The following is a 5,488-nucleotide window of genomic DNA, read 5'->3' as shown; positions in this document are numbered from 1 at the left end:
TGGTATTCTCAAGGCAGAAATAGAAAATAAGAACTTGGTGTTTGAAGATGTGGTGATCTGTGGTTTTCTGCACTTCCTGGTGGGCGTGGCCGGCTCCTCCTGCTGGTGGAGTTGGACTTTCCCCCTGCACACCTGAAGGAGATGAGGCATCAGATGGACTGGTGTATTTAAGGCTGTGGTGGGAACCAGATCAGCGCTGGAGCATTGCTTACCGTGTGGTAAAGTCTCCGAGCCAGCTTAAGTAATCAGTCTGTCAAAGTCAGAGATTTACTTACCTGTTGCTTTTGTGTATTCGTTTTCCTCAGTGAGTTTCCTGCCTGCCTGAGAATCCAGTCTGGTCCCGGTTCCTTCGTAAAAGCCCAGCCTTGAAGATGGTTCACTGATGTCCTCCTGTTCCCTTCATCTACACTCAACTCTGGAAAGCTCAAACTGCCTGGTGTTTTCACCCTGGACTCAAACACAAGAAAACTTTCACCTGGGAAGTAATCACAGATCCTACAGCCAATGCAGAACCTCACCTGACAATTAGTAAGCCTAAAATCAGTTGTTTAGTTTTTGCTCGTTTTCAGTCTCGTCATATTACTTACCGTTTTCTTCTTTCGTATTTTCAGATCTCGATCCCGTTCCGTATATTCTTTCGTTCACTGTAAATAAAACCACTTACCTAATATCTGTCTCCTGTAGTCTGTCTACCACCAAGCTGTTGTGCTCCTCGACATCTCAGAATCGTGACAGTAACCGTTTTTGTGTTTGCTAAGATTGCTTTGCTGTTGCAGCCATCTTAAATGAAGCTGACTGGAAAGTTGATCAGGTGTAGATGTCAACCCAATGATTACTTTTTGAAAGTTTCATTAAAATTTGTTCAGTGAGTGCATTTTGCCAATGGTGATTTAGCGTGCCACCTACTGTACATAAACTTAAACTGACTCATCAAAACAGGACTACAGAATTGGTTATGGAGGCAAAGTACAACTGAAGCAAAGAAAGAGTTGGAGCTGTAGGAGACCTGTCTACATGTACAAATATATGATGGATTGCCACTTAATTCAGCCATATCATTGCATATCGATCTGCTTTACAAATCAGGCTGATGTCTGCCCACAAAAACTGCTGGCAAGACAAAGCTGTGCTGATAGTTGGCGACAGCACATTAAAGGTCTCTGTGGTTCAGCAGTCAGCAGTAATGGGCTCTCCAGGTCTTTTCTTCCATCAGGTTTCTCCTCCTCACAAGGCCACATCATTACCGCAGAGCTCCCAGCTACCGAGCACTGGGGTCAAACTTTTAAAGGAAATGGAATTGGTTCCAAACAAAGATATTATTGTTACTCACAACATCAAAGTCAGTGGGGTTTTTTTTTTCTTCCATATTTTAAAGGGCTTTGCTTTCTCTAAGGGGAAGAAATTGCCCTCTGAGTTTGTCCCTCATTTGGAATCTTTCCATGTCTCTTTGTATATTGTCAGAATTTTATCAGTGGCCGTCCTGTTCAGCTGCAGCTAACAGTTTGTGCCACCACTGGTTATACAATAACCACTGGTCTTACAATGCTTGTTTGTGCTGTTTAACAAAATTCATTTAAAAATCACTACATATGGCTCATTAAGCTCAGAATAAATAATATAGTCTCAATGAAAACATTTGTTCTTAAAGCCAGTATATCACTGGTCTGTGACTATTGGAGACTAGATTGTGAGCAATATTTACAAAGGAGTCTCTTAAATAAGTGTTTCTCACTCACCATTTTCACTGGATCAGGGCCTTTGCCTGCAGTTGAACTTTAAAGGAAATATAAGCAACAAAACAAGATATATGAGATGCTGCAACATCAAATGTCCTCATCATCCAGCAAGTTAAGGACAGCTTTATAATTTTATAATTTTACACTATATTTACTGTAATAATTATGAGTTCTGGAATGAATTTATGTTCATAAGTGAAGCACTGTTATTTTACAAAATGAAGCACTGTTTCTTTACTTGCATATGAAACAAATGTGAAGTGTTTTATTTTACAGACTGGAAGATATTTTAACTTATAAAAATGTACATGCAGATTTTTAGGTACCATGCTCATTAAATGTTTTATTGAACTGAAATCATTTTTTGCTGTATTTGTTGAAATTTGTCAATATTCAAAATATGCAACCATTGGAGACTAGCTAGTGAGCAGCATGGAGAAAGTCTCCAAAAAGTCTCAAAACAATCACAGGGTTTTTAATTTCTTCTTGTGAGTTGCATGAAGGCTTGTTGCTTGAGTTTTGACTTGTGTGACAAGTCTCAGTCAAAAAAAATACAGAATTGTCACAGTCATCTCTAACCCTTCTTGGTTTAATATGTGTAATTCTAAGCTGTATTATTGCACAACTTGAGACCTCATGGTTCAAAGATGATGCCCATTGATTTTAAGGTTCATAGGGTAAAAGGTCAAGGTCACAGGTAACCCCTTTGTTAAAAACTTCTCCATGCTCCAACATTTGACCCTTTTGTTACCTCTGTCGAGTAAGTTCTGTTTGTTTGCTGGTTTGTTTGTCTGTTTGTTAGCAAAGATCAGGTAAAAATATAATAAACAAATTTTCAGGAAATGTTGAGGTTGTCACAAAAAAAACCAACAACAAAACAATGGATTAAATTTTGGTGGTGATCCAGAATATGATCTGGATCACACTATTTTATAATTACATTGTGCCCTTGGCAACGTTTTTCACTCTCTGAGTGTTTCTATTTTTATTTATTTTTTTATGAAATCACTGATTTTGCCAATTTCTTGATCAAGTAGAGCACAGTACAGTGTTGAGCGGCAGCAACAAGTCCTGTCTTCTCTCAGAGTGTATAGTCCAACACAAATCAATGTGTGCATGCTCATTTGAATGTGCCTTCATATTTTTCACTCTTGTACACATATAGAAAAAATTGACATACTGTATAGTATGTCAATATTTTCTATATGTGTTAATGTATTGTATGTTTGTTCATTATGCATTTAGTCTTGTTAATCTGGTATAAAACTGGATTGAAAAGCTTGAAATGAGGCAGGCCTCTTCTACTCTGATGGAAGCACCTGTGAGTCCACAGCCTGATTCGTCTTCTGCTGTTTTTCTGTATAGTACTGGGTCAAAACATTAACTAAAATAAATAGCAGGTGAGGTGCTGTGCATCATCAGAGGGAAATTTATTACATTATTAATCACATTAATAATGCACTTACAATAACATCAAACTATAACTGATCTACATTTTATCTGTTTAAACTTAAAGCTGCCTGGGTCTGCTGACATTTGTCACAGTATGTATTTTTAAAAAAATGAAATGGCTACACAATGACAGTAGTAACAATATTTTGTATAAAATATCTGGTTAAAACTTAATATAAAATAACAGAGCTTAGAAGTGAATTCATTATGCTTATGACACACAGAGATGTGGGCAGAAGTGATAGAAAAACAACTACTGCATTCTCTAGACTCCATCCATTTTCTTTACCCGCTTTTCTTTTTTTGGGTCGCAGGGAGCTGGTGCTTATCTCCAGCAGTCACTGTGCAAGAGGCAGGGGACACCCTGAACAGGTCATAAAGTCCATCACATGCTATACTTCATTATGTTACCTAATTAAACAAAGCAGTGATGTCATGTTCACACTGAAGCTGTGTAAAATAGCTGATGGATGTCAATGCACCTTTTAACTATGGAGAACTATTACAAGTTTAAATCTTCAGTCTTTGCACTGAGAAGTCATTGATGGTTTTGCTCCTTTATTTTCTTTTATATTGTGTCTGTTAAGTAATTAAGCTTATTAAAAGATAACTCATCAAAAATGTGACCCAAATGGCTCTGAACTGTGTTTATTTCAAAATATCAATATAATTCAGATGTATTGCCATTATTACAGAAAGATCAGCAGGCCTTCTAATGTTGTGTTTGTTGCTCAATGACAATTCTCTGTGTTACGTGACTGTGTGTGTTTCTGCATACATTGCGAATCACTGACATCTGATAACAAAACATTTTGAGATACACATTTTACCTTGATTTGTAAACCAGCCACAAGGAAGCACAAGCCAGTCTATCATCCATGCTGGTCCTAAGCCCGGGTAAATGGTGAACGTTGTATCATGAGGGGCATCCAGCATAAAACACTTTTGCCAAAACAAACATTTTGAGGCCCGTGTTAACAATGGCCATCATTGGGCCTGTTAACAAACAGGGAGCCAGTGGAAATTGTGCTACTGTTAGTCTTAGACCAAGAAAAAGGAAAAAGGAGACAGAGGAAGAAGAGGAAAGGCAAGAGCATAGGACTGAGGGTAGCAACTCTAAACGTAGGTACAATGACAGGTAAATGTAGAGAGCTGGCTAACATGATGCAGAGGAGGAAGGTAGATGTTATGTGTACAAGAGACCAAGGGGAAGGGTAGCAAGGCTTGCAGCATTGGGGCAGGGTTTAAGTTGTTTCACCATGGTGTGGATAGGAAGAGAAATGGAGCAGGGGTGATCCTGAAGGAGGAGTTATCAAGGAATGTAGTCAAGGTGAAAGGTTTGTCATAGGGTGATGTGTCTGAAGGTAGAAGTAGAACAGGGGTGTCAGACTCCAGGCCTCAAGGCTCCACTGTCCTAGAAGTTGTAGATTCTTCTGCTCCAACACACCTGATTCAAAGGGTTTAATTACCTACTCACCAAATCATCAAGTTCTCCAGAAGCACATCCACAAGTCATTCACTTAAACTAGGTGTTTTAAAGCAAGAACACATCTAAAACATGCAGAAGAGCGGCCCCGGAGAAACGGATTTGACACGTGTGAAGTAGAAGGTCTGATGTTCAATGTTGTCCATATGCTCCACAGACTGGATGTGATGTAGAACAGAAAGAGAACTTCTGGAAAGATCTTGATGAAGTGATATAGAGTATTAACTCTGTATTTTTATGCTGTAAAACACTTTGAACCACCTTGTTACTGAAAAGTGCTATATAAATAAATTTGACTTGACTTACTCTGTTGGAAAGGCAGTGAGTTGTTGTACTGAGAGCCATCTAGTGGCGAAAGTTGGTAGGTGCATTATTTACTTTAGAAACTGATCAGCACTTTAGTCCGACACGGAGCCGGCCACTTTAATCAGCTGATGCAGTTTAAGTTGTGTGCGTAGCTGACAAGACGTAAGTTTAACCTCATAATAGCTGCGTAGGTAATTGTCCTGTGTTTTGCCATTGTATTTAGGCCATGTTTAGCTTGTGTTTTATATAAATGGCCGTTTGTTTTCTAATGTTTGAGGTTGTTTACTAGACGGAGCTACATGCTAATGCTAACCTCATCCGGTACCGTTTTGCTTTAATTATGTTAATTAGCGGAGTTATAAGTGCTCGAGTTAGTCGTACTGTGCAGGTATAAATGTTGGAGATAGTTTTATAGTTTCTGAAGTAGTTTTATTAATACAGACCGCCTGCATTTCTGATTATGTTTATTTCTTTCTTTTATAGACCACACACACACACACACACACAC

General features: G+C 38.6%; 2 long non-coding RNA genes across 2 annotated transcripts in view; both read left to right on the top strand.

Moving 5' to 3' along the window:
- The first annotated feature begins 386 nt into the window (after positions 1 to 386).
- On the top strand, positions 387 to 668 carry LOC112451320. The gene is made up of 2 exons (XR_003040123.2): positions 387 to 528; positions 612 to 668. It is a non-coding gene; the product is annotated as an uncharacterized LOC112451320 (long non-coding RNA).
- Positions 669 to 4,991: 4,323 nt separating this feature from the next.
- The window catches only part of LOC119617823, a 13,912-nt gene continuing 13,415 nt past the window's right edge, over positions 4,992 to 5,488 (top strand). Inside the window, exon 1 of the long non-coding RNA XR_005234241.1 lies at positions 4,992 to 5,142. This is a non-coding gene — a long non-coding RNA (uncharacterized LOC119617823). The remainder of the gene's footprint in view (positions 5,143 to 5,488) is intronic.

Source organism: Kryptolebias marmoratus, linkage group LG16, assembly GCF_001649575.2.
Source record: "Kryptolebias marmoratus isolate JLee-2015 linkage group LG16, ASM164957v2, whole genome shotgun sequence".
NCBI lineage: Eukaryota > Metazoa > Chordata > Actinopteri > Cyprinodontiformes > Rivulidae > Kryptolebias > Kryptolebias marmoratus.
The sequence above is the reverse complement of the archived record's forward strand: the minus strand, read 5'-3'. Positions and strand labels throughout refer to the sequence as shown.